The sequence below is a fragment of the Eleutherodactylus coqui genome, chromosome 4, assembly GCF_035609145.1.
Source record: "Eleutherodactylus coqui strain aEleCoq1 chromosome 4, aEleCoq1.hap1, whole genome shotgun sequence".
NCBI classification, from domain to species: Eukaryota; Metazoa; Chordata; class Amphibia; order Anura; family Eleutherodactylidae; genus Eleutherodactylus; species Eleutherodactylus coqui.
In genome coordinates this window covers 51,859,236-51,871,301 of record NC_089840.1, presented here as the reverse complement: position 1 = coordinate 51,871,301, position 12,066 = coordinate 51,859,236, and positions in this window count along the sequence as shown.

The following is a 12,066-nucleotide window of genomic DNA, read 5'->3' as shown; positions in this document are numbered from 1 at the left end:
CCTGAAACTTGGTCCTTTAAGATTCCTAGGAGTCAAGTCTGCAGAAAAGGACATCATTTGATTCCTTTTGGCTCCTCAGATTGGCTAGGAGGAGGGACATATATAGCATGCTGTTTTTCAGACTCTTTGGAAAGTTTTTTAGCGGCTCCAATTGCACATTGTATTAGGGCACCTGTAATAAGAGGTGGTCTCATGAAGACCATCACTTTTAAAAAAGATGCAGTACAAAGGGTACAGGTTACACACTTAACAATCGCTACATTAGGAACCCCTTGATCTGGTGGTGACCCCCTCACATCAATATAGAGACCATAAACTTTAACATTCCTTGTCACTGAACTAAATATTTGCTGTTATGCTCATCCCTCCCTGGTATTTATCTAAGTGCTATTAATCACAAAACATCTGTGCCCTTTTGTCCTGTCTCTGGTATTTATCTAAGTGCAAATTAAGTTTACCATGTCTGTGTCCTCCCATGTGATCATATGTATATGTTTTAATATAAATATGTCTTTAGATTTGTTCCATTAAGGCTGAGAAAGGACCCTAAGAGGTCCGAAAGCTCCCTATTACATCATGTATTTTTGTTAGCCATTAAAAGGTATCATATCTACAAGATAACTCGGTTTTTCTCACTGAGAATAACCCCTATTCAGTAATGGGTTGGCTCACCCTTTTGGGTGATCACGGCTATTAGATATTGGGGAACAGATTCCGCAAGGTAGCAAACATCCTTGTCCAATGCAACAGATTAGTCAGTTGGTGCACATTTTGCGGATATGCGGGAGCAGATCTCATGGCCCTTTCCAGCATATCCTAAATATGTTCAACAGGGTTACAGTCCAGTGAGTTTGGGGACCAAATTCTGGGCAGGGCAAAGAATTCATTGTCATGTTCCTCCAAGCAGTCCCCAGTGATCTAAGCTCAATGACATGGAGCGTTGTCCTGTTGAAAGATGACACTTTGGTTATGGAAGGCTTCCTGAAGATATGGGTATAGATGTTCAGCTAACTGGTCCCTTTATCACTTACCATTCAAGGATGGTGGTATGATAACACTAGACCATGCTAGCAAAATACTTCCCAGACCATGACACTACCACCACCGGCTTGTTCAACCCCAATGGTACACCCATGTAACTACAGCTTCATTCTGTTTACTCCACATGCAGACCCAGCCATCCATATGTCTCAGCAGGAAATGTAAATCACCTCGTCGGTCTTCAGCTATTAAATCCCAGTTGACGCAAGATATGCCCATTATTGCCACATGTTGCCTTCTGCTGGGGAAGGGGGAACCATGGCCACCACACTGCAGTATTCAAATAAATGGTCATGTATGTAATACATGGACATGCCTGGTCCACCAGAGCGGAGGCTCCTCTTGGAGAGTGACTCTCCATTCTGTATCATCGAGGGAGTCCCAAATGCATTGTCCATATGCCCTAATAAGATTGTTTTGTGTCATGGTGAGACATCCCTTTTATAAATAAGTGGGAACATCTGAATGGGCATTTCATGGTATGTGATGGGGCTATAAGTATGAGGATATAAGAGAGGAAACAGCTGATATAGTAGATATCTTCTAATTGGATAAATGGGGTGAGATAATGGGGAGATAAGATTCAGAGATAAGAGATACATTGCTGTACACTGACAGAGCTCCAAATCACCTGCATAGACACAGCCATGCACTGAAATTCAACAGCCACCACTAGATGAAGCTCAGGAGCTTACTGTATATATGTATACATTAAAGGGGTTGTACCCGGTTCACAAAATATCCCTTATCCACAAGATAAGGGATAACTTACTGATAGGTAGGGATCTCACATTTGATCTCCCCGATCTCAAGAATGGGGTTCCAGTGTCCCCCACTACCTGTCCCAACAGGGTCACTTCTTCCCTTGCAGTGACATGAGAATGAATATAGTGCCGGGCGAGCATGCACGGTTGGTGCCCCATTAATTTCAATACGGCTGACAGAAATACCTAATCGCTTGCCACCCGGCTATCTCTGCAGTGCCATTTAAAGTGAATGGCTGCCACACTGGATTGCTGGGGCCAAGGACGGGTTAGTACTGCTGTATTTGTTATTTTCTCATAGCTGCATCTGCTGTAAAATTTTTAAAAAGTAACCTGACAACCCCTTTAATAACACTGTATACAGTAAGCCCCAGAGCTCCCCCTAGTGGTGTTGGCAGGCATACTGAATTTTATTATGTTAGGCCGCCTGCAGACGAGCGGGTCGGATCCAGCGGCGAGGATTCTCACCGCGGGACCCGACCCGAGCGCCTGGAGGGACGAGCGCGTCCTTACCCGCGCCCGGCGGCCCCGTCTCTTTCATGTGCCGGCTGCCGGCGCATACGCAGACCAGAGCCGGCGGCCGGGTGATTGACGTTTCTGTGCCAGGCCGCGGTTTGTTTGCCGCGCGAGATTTTGCGCAGCCAAACCGCGTCCGTCTGCATATCATTGCATTTGTTAACGCAATCCTATGCAGGCTTTGAGCGCCGCCCGTGTGCAGGCGGCCTAAGTCTATGACTATGCAGGTATTTTGGGCTCTGTATCAAAAGTGAGCCTCAGACTTTACAGATATATGTTCAGAAATTAATCAGCGCAGAATTAGGGAGCCTTATATATTCTACGTCCCATAATCAGTAGCTTTGTTACATTCTCACAATATACTCATATCAGATTCTTAGTTTACCCCAGTACTGCTATACGGATACGGATCACGGCATATCTCTAGGTTCTGATATGGATATACCACCCCAGTTATCTTTTACACTGAGCAAGTTAATTATAGAGCTTTCCCAAAAATCATTATGTTGCAACTTCAGAGAATCCGATAGGGGTTTATCTCATCACAGAGGATTCCTGTGCTGCTTGTTTCACGTGCCATAACTAGTTTTTACATGGGTTAAATAAACACACACACCCCTGAATTCTTAGCATGTAACGTGCGCTATTACCAGGATCCATAAAACGTAACATTCGATAATCCCTGCTGTCTGTCCTATGACTCCTTGCAAAGTGCTGTATAAAGAAGAGACGCTCCACTATTGCCAAGGGAAAGACACCAGGGATTTAGGGGTCCCCTAAGAGCTTATGAAAGGGGTTGTACCAGGGTCACAAGTTATCCCCTATTCACAGGATAGGGGATAACTTGCTGATTGGTGGAGGTCTCACCACTGAGACTCCCACCAATCCTGAGAATGGGGATCCCGGGACCCCTGTCTCCTTACTGTTGGCTTACTGCACTCCCCTACAGAGAGGAGGAGACTGAATTAAGCGCTGGTTGTACAAGCATGTTGGCGCTCCATTCACTTTCAATGGGACAGCAAAAATAACTGAGCAGCAAGTGATCGGGCATTTCCGCCAGCCCGATGAAATGAATGGAGCTCCAACCACATATGTTCAGCCATTACTCCATTCATTCTGATGTCACTGTGGTGGGTGCGTGAGGGGGGGGGGGGGGGGGGGGAGCAACCCTGCAGTGTGAGGCAGAGAGGAACACAAGACCTCAATTCTAGAGAACGGTAGGGGTCTCAGCACTGATAAGTAAGTTATTACCCATCCTGTGGATAGGGGATAAGTTGTGATCCTGGTACAGCCCCTTTAAATCACATGGCCACAAAATGAGGGCAATTATTCATTTGAAGTAAAAAGACCCCCCCTTTTTTTCTGCACTGGACACTATTTTGTGGCCCCCATTGTCTGCAGTGCTGAGTAGCTCCGTGTGATTGACAGCTTTAAAAATGCCAAGTTCTACAACTTGACAACTTTCTAATATATTTTGTGTTTCTGATTCTCCCCATTTTCAAGATTTCTGCCATTGAATGAGAACACTCTTGTGGTTCTCACTCTTCTGTTTCCAGAGCTCCTCAGTTATAAGGGACCCCCTCTTGTTCTGCTGTATTAAGGGGGAACAGAACTAGAGATAAGTGTGGGTTCCAGAGGTGAAATCTGCATCTATCAGACTTTCATAGCATATCCAAAGTCTCCGATGGGAATATTCCCTTTAACTCATGGGAGGGTACGTGGGCAGGCACTTCCTGTACAATATAGCAGGGTCAAGGAGATGACACCCCAGCATAGAGTCTTATCCCACCTCCTGATCATATTAGCTAATCAGTACGCAGTCTACACAAACCTCACCCCTATACCTCCCCAGAAAGCAGCATTTCTAACATCTCATCTGTATGACACGTGGGCTTCCCTACTAGAGAACTAGGAGAATGTTTCTTCTTGGCTTATATCAGAGTGCTGGATCTGCAAACACCAAAGGGAAAGGCAAGCAAAGAGCAGGAAGAATTGAGAAAGTGGAATCACGTTGCATCGGTGTATTAAAAAAACATTCTGCATCGTGATGAATGTAGAGATGGTGATAACTCCCAGGGAAACTGTGCTTAGTATATGGGACAAGGTCGAGTTTCGAAAATCTGGGATCCTGTGTCAGGACCTACTCCCCTAACTTACTGTATGTGACATACATGGGTACAATGATGTAGCAGATGTGCTAATATATATGCAAACCTTGAATATTTGGATAATTATATATTGCATTGCTGCTATATTTACTAGACTCGAGGATCTTCGTTCAAATTGCGTGAGCCTGCCTGCGATAACAAGAGACCTTATTCAGATGGATCGCCATACTAACACTGTACCATACTTGATTGCAAGTGGATGATCTTCAAGCACATATAATCACCTCCTTCCAAGTTATAATATTATGTAGGCGTTATAATGTTATGGTGCCTTTACGTGTGAAGACATCGTTACGTTTAGACTGTATTATATTCTTCATGTGAACTATATCCATGGAGTCTGAGCTCCCCATAGAGCACACAGTTCAATTTAAAGTTTTTTTTTTTAGACTTTTATATCAAAATGCTAAGGACCACCTGTTTGTTAGTGATGAGTGACTGTGTGAGTTACATGTGATGATTTCACTGTCATGTGATCAGTCACCAGGGCTCTGAACTCCACCCCTGATAACATGACGGTGATGTCTTCACAAGTGCTTCATCCCTGTATACTGAATGAGGGATTACGGGTAGACTACATCCCCCACAAACCCCCGCGGTCTCAGTTGCTATGGATACAGCAGTGCTTAGTCTGGCAGTTTGTAGCTGGTTGTGAGACAGCTGGACACCTGTGTGGAGACTCCAATAAATGACACCTCACTAATGTACACATACATAGCTGGTGGTGCATACTGACCAACAACATTGAAGCATAGTCCTTCACCACTATCTGCACATCTCCTGAACTTGATATCATGTCATCTCAAGTGCTAATGCCGCCAACAATCAATCAAGCATTTATCTAATCATGAACCATTGTCCAGTGTTGAAAAAAACCATCGCTGTCATGCAAACATGTCACCTCAGAGGGTTCAACGCTATGAAGCTAATGCAGCTTACATGATACAGCGACAAGCCACGATTTCACCTCAGCGAGCAGCTGAAGTTTGTAAATCTCGTGCAGCTGATATGCGAAAGCAACGAGCCAACATGTCTCCTCAGCAAGCTGCTGAAGTTCGTACATCACATGCAGCACATGGAAATATTTTGACCAACTCCAATCCCTTTCACTGGTACTAGTTGATTATCTATTCTTAGGATAGGGCATCAATCATGTGAAGGATGGTGGGCGTCCCACTCCTATCACCCCCATCAATAAGCTGTTTGCAAATGGCCACAGCGCTTGGGTGAGCACTGAGGCTTCTTTTTTGGTCTGAGCTATCATTTTCATCCTTCACATGATCTTTCTACAGCTCAGTCTCATGCAAGGGATTGAACTGCAATACCAGGCACAGTTGCTGCAAACTGTATGGCACAGTACCTAGTATACAATAAAAGCAATGCAGAGTGCAGGACATCACATGGAGAGTAAAGGAGATCCTTCTCTCCTGTCTATCTCTCATACACAGTGAAGCAACATGGGAGACGATTATAGAGATGTACTGAGCAGTGTAGATGTGATTCCAGTAGCTATGAGACCGTAAAACACTATTAGGACTCCTTCACACGGCTGTATTTTCCATCAGTATTTTATGAGCCAAAACCAGAAGTAGAATATACAGAGAGAAAGTATAATTGAAAGATTTGCATTTCTTCTGTATTTTGGACCCGCTCATAGTTTTGGCTCACAAAATACTGATGAACACTTGTGAATGAGCCCTTAGTTGCAGCACCTCTGTGTGGCAGCATGTTTGTTTGTCCCTCTGCTTCTCCCTCACTTGCCCTATTCTTCACAACCCTCTCCATAGACTTCTATGGGCAGCATGTAATCTGACCTAGGTGATCTAGCAAGACAAATTTTAGTCAATGAAAATTTAGGAGGGGAAGGAGGAAAAGAGTCTGACAAGTGGAAAAAGAAACATTTTTTACTGATAGGATATATTACAAAAATTTTTTATATTCTCCCATACTCTTGATTTATACAAAGCTTGTTGAAACATTAGCAGGCGTTTACATAATAATCTTTATTTGTATAGTGCCAACTTATTCCACAGTGTGTTCGAGTGCATGGGGGGGCGGCTCAATAGGGATGGGGTAGGGAGGTATGCAGGCAGAAAATGAACATGATGGGCATAATTTGAGGGTGGGGACTAAAACAGGGGAGTTGGTATGTTTCTTTGAAGAAGTGAGTCTTCAGGGCACATCTGAAGTTCTGTGCATCAGGGATTCTCCCGATGTCTTGGGGTAGAGCGTTCCATAGGGTCAGTGTAGTGGCCCAGAGTTAATGGGGCCCCTCCATATGTATGCATGTGTTTGTCTTTCGCATCTGTATCGTCAGTGTCTTCCATGTGTATGAATTTGATGTGTATTGCATCTCTCAGCACTGAATGGGTTAATGTCTGGGTTATGTCTGGAAAATGTATCTTGTATGTCATGTGATCGTGCTTCATATATGTGTATGCAAGGTTGCTAAGTCAGAGAGTAAGGCCGCCTGCAGACGGCCGGGTCGGATCCGGCTGCGAGAATTCTCGCAGCAGGACCAGTCCCGCGCCCCTGCAGGGACCAGCGCATACTCACCTGCTTCCGCGGCTCCGTATGTTTGATGTGCCGGCTGCCGGGCAGCCGACGCATGCACAGACCGCAGTCGGCGGCCGGGGGGTGAGATTTCAGTGCGGGGCTCTGCGAGCTCCGCACAGAAATAGATAATGCCGCGGTTTGTTTGCCGTGCGAGATTTCGCGCGGACAAATCGCAGCCATCTGCATAGGATTACTTTTGCAGCAGCTTCCATGGAATTTCCGCCCATGTGCAGGAGGCCTTAGCAAGAGGCTTCTTGGAAGAGGCAGTCTGGAGAGAAGTCTGCAAGTTAGTTGGGGTCTGGAGAAGTGAAAGCCTTCTAGTGAGTAGGAGAAACTGTACCTTGTCCTATGAGGAGCCCCAGGATGGAAGAGGCTGAGCGATGGCCTGATGTGTGCTCTGGGCCCAATCCACCCAGGCCTCCTTGCTGTTAATATGGAGGACTGAGAGAGAGAGTGAAAGGAACTGCCAGGCAGCGTTGAGTGTTACTTCCAAATGTGAGTGTTGACTGGTAGAGAGCTGGAGAGAGAAAGATAGTGGCCAGGAGCAGAACCTCGCAGATAACTGGGACTGTGAACTCGTCTGTCATCCTTTGAATCATCCCTATCATACCACTATTGTGTCTGCACCGGTGTCCTGCTGGCTGATGTAAAGTTTTGGACTGTAACTATTTATTGAAGTAAACGAGCTCTACCAACCGTTCCTGGTTTTGCTTAGAAAGTCATCCATGTGTGTGGACTACTTATTTTCCAACTCCTGGATTCACCGCAGAGGACGGAATTGTGGCGTCACGAGTAACAAGGATTTAAGGTAAACCGCGTACTAGGTTTTCCCCGTGAAACTCTCTCAGCAGTAACTTGGACGGGTCCCGTGCTACCCCCAGGGGAGGAGATGGTAGACCCATCGTGACAGAAATCCCTTATCTAGTCCGCTATCTCCTCGTCGGCGGGCCCACTGCATCGATGCTGCTCTGGTGAAATCCTGGAGGCGAGCATGTGAGGTTCGTATAAGGGGAACGTCTAGGCTGACTGTTAGCACAGCGCAGGCTGGGTGATGTGTGGACAGGAGGGAGGTGGTGTACGGTGGTGCAGCGCCATGGAGAGCTCTATGAGTGAGGGTGATGAGTTTGAATTGAGTTCTGTGATACATGGGCAGCCAGTGCAGTGACTGGCACAGTGCAGAGGCGTCAGAGAAACAGCTGGACAGGAAGATGAATCTAGCTGCCGCATTTATTATGGATTGGAGAGGGAAGAGTCTGTTGCGGGGAAGGCCAGTAAGCAGTGAGTTGCAGTAGTTGAGTCAGGAATGGATGAGGGTAAAGACGAGAGTCTTTAGCGTGTCCGTGGTCAGGAATGGCTGGATTTTTGCACTGTTCCTGAGGTGCAGGTGGCATTTTCAGGCCAGTGATTGGATGTGGGCAGTGAAGGAGTGGTGCGAGTCCAGTGTGACCCCAAGGCAGCGGGCGTGCTGTCTGTGGGTTATGGTAGTGCCAGCTACTGATATGGAGATGTTGGGGGGAGGCTTACATCTATGGCTGTGTAAATGGAAGCAGATTGCTGGCCTTGTTTATGCAGACACTACTGGCACTGGTGTTTATTAGTGGGCACTTTACTGGCACTGTTTATACGGGATATTTTACTGTCAGTAGTGGGCAGTCAGCTGCAACTTCTTATGCAGTAACCCTGATAGCATTTTTAAAGGAAGTAATTATGCTATTGCTATGGGGGCATGACCTGTACATGCGGATGGAGTTGACAGAGAAAGTCCCCTGATTTACCGGCTATGCAAGTTTAGTTCTATTAAAAGAGACGTAAATCAGACGTAAACATTAGATATTTTTAGTATACTAAGGGCTCATGTCCACGGGCAAAATATGATTTAAGATCCGCAGCGGATCTCCCGCATGCGGATCCGCATCCCATAGGGATGCATTGACCACCCGCGGGTAGATAAATACCCGCGGATCGTCAATAAAAGGGATTTAAAAAAAAATGGAGCATGGAAAAATCCGGACCATGCTCCATTTTCGTGCGGGTCTCCCGCGGGGACGGCTCCCGCGGGCTTCTATTGAAGCCTATGGAAGCCGTCCGGATCCGCGGGAGACCTAAAATAGGAATTTAAAGTATTTACCATCCGGCGCGGGCGGGGAAGGTCAGCTGTTCCTCACGGCCGCATCTTCCTTGCTTCGGCTCGGCGGATGTGCCCGGCGCATGCGCGCGGCACGTCGGCGACGTGCCGGCGACGTGCCGCAGGCGTCAGGAATTCATCCGCCGGCCGAAAATGAAGATCCGGCCGTGAGGAACAGCTGATCTTCTCCGCCCGCGCCGGATGGTAAATACTTTTAAATTCTTATTTTCAGCGCTCATGTCCGCGGGGCAGGAGGGACCCGCTGCAGATTCTCCATGTAGAATCTGCAGCGGATCTGATTTTCCCCGTGGACATGAGGCCTAAGAAAACAAAAACATTTCATACTAAACCATAACCATTGGGTAACAGTCAGAGCCGTCGCTGGAGATTAGTGACGGGTTCTGACTACAGAAGGAGGCAGCGCCGCTGCTTATAGTATAATTGTTTTGCTATGCGGATGACGACCGCAGGTAAACACCGTGTTATCTGTGCCTAGGGGATTGGGGAGTTGGAGGAAGTAACGTTGTTATTTACTCCGCAGTGCTACACCTACATAAATTCAGCTGCTCTGTGTGGTTATTTATGCGGAAGGTGCAGCACAATTTATTTGGCAATCTTGTGAGATGTCATGCTGAATTATTGAAGCTAGCGAATAGAAGAGCTGTGAAAGTCTTGACTATCTAGTGCGCTGACGTTCAAGCCTGGATTATGCAAATGTATTATAAAATCCTACAAAAGGAGTTAAAGCTCATCCCCCCCAAATAAAAAAAACATAAAAATTGAAAATAAAATAAATCCTTAATTAACATTAACCTCTTAATAACACAGCCTTTTTTTTTTGCCATTTTCAGTTTTGTCTTCCGCCCTTTTAAAAAATTGTAACTCCTTTATTTATCCATCTACGTCACTGTATGAGGGCTTGTTTTTTGTGGGACGAGTTGTATTTTTCAATAGTTCTATTTAATGTACCATATAATGTACTGAAAAACTTAAAAAAAAAGTTCTAAAGTAGAATGAAAAGAAAAATGAAGTTCCGCCATCTTTTAGTGCGTCTTGTTTCTACGGCGCACAAACTGCAACAAAAAATGACATGATAACTTTATTCTAGGGGTCAGTACGATTGCTACCATACCAAACTTATTTAGTTTTTTCTTTTGCTGTACTACTGTTATTTTTTTTTAAAAGACATTTTAAAAAAAAATTATTTTCTGGCGCCATCTTCTACACGCAATAACTTTTTTACTTTTCCATTGACATAGCTGTACGAGGGCTCATTTTTATACTGAGGTCCTGTAGTTTGCGTTGGTACTAGAGATGAGCGAGTATACTCGCTAAGGCTAACTACTCGAGTGAGTAGTGCCTTAGTCGAGTATCTGCCCGCTCGTGTCTAAAGATTTGGCTGCCGGCACGGGTGACAGGTGAGTTGCGGCAATGAGCGGGGGGGGAGCGAGGGGGGGGGGAGAGGGTGAGAGGGATCTCCCCTCCATTTCTCCTCGCTCTCCCCCGCCGCTCCCTGCCGGCAGCCGAATCTTTAGACACGAGGGGGCAGATACTCGAATGAGGCACCACTCGCTCGAGTAGTTAGCCTTAGCGGGTATACTCGCTCATCTATAGTTGGTAACATTTGGGAATGCATATGACTTTTTGATTGCTTTTTACTGCATTTTTTCTTGGAGACAGATTGACCAAAAAAGTGCATTTCTGGCGTTCGTTATTGTTTCCTGATCACGTTCACCGTATGGAGTAAATAATGCATTACTTTGATAGATCTTGTCTTCAGTCTCCCTTCTTCTTCTTGTAATATATATAAAAGGTCTCCATCATGTTCTCCCTCTCCCTTCTTCCTCTCGTAACATATAAAAAGGTTTCCATCACGTCTCCCTTTCCCTTCTCTACTCTTGTAACATATATAAAGGCTTCCATCATGTCCCCTCTCTTTCTTCTTACTCTTGTAATATATATAAAGATTTCATCCAGGAAAAAGTTGGTTGAGATGGAAGAAAAGGAGGTAATTAGCAACCAGCAGGGATGTGGTCTATAGGAGAGCTATGAGTGGTATTCTCAATCTGGAAGTGACTGGTATTGCTGAAGGCTGTTGGAGCCACTATTATGGTATGAAACCAAATGTTCTATACTGTATGGTGATGTTCTAGGTCACTAGGTCTGTATATGAGGTAGTGCCAATGTATGTTTAGTTAGAGGCTAGAGGGCCAGGTGTTATTTTAAATGTTTTTCACTGTGATTGACTTGCTGGTGTACAGTGTGAAGAAAAAGCAATAAAGCTGGCTGAGGTCAGTTGTACCAGAACCTTACTATGTGGACTACAATTTGCTTGTGTGCCTGCTGTAGAGTATTCCGTCTAGCAGTGGTGGTGAGTGCCGGTGGAAGTGGAGAGGAGAAAGAGAACTGCTCTCCTCGCCTGCCATGAAGCTGACCCGGCTGGACGTGCGGCCGAGCGATGCCCCGGCCATGAGAATGTCTCAGCCAGCTTGAATTTTGGCTTGTTCGCTTTATAAGATGCACTGACTTTTCCACCCTACTGTGGGGTGGGGCATGAGGGGGGGGGGTGTAGTCCATATTATAAAGTGAAAAATGTGGTAATTTGGTGAAACAAAGTTAATCCATTATTTTTAATCATCTTAACTTGTTTATTCATCCTGTGCTTTTATTTCAAAGTACATTGAGACATAAAAACTAAAAAGTTTAGTGTTCTAAAACCTTTGACTAGTACTGTACACACGTAGACATGATCCAAGGCCCTGTTCACATGGCATATGTTCGAGTATGATTCTTCAATGGAGTCCATGCCATTTTAGAATTCAACTGCATCCTGTGGAAATCTGCGCCAAAGTTCATACAGTGAAGATGTTAAATCCACATTGCAAAAAAAGAATCA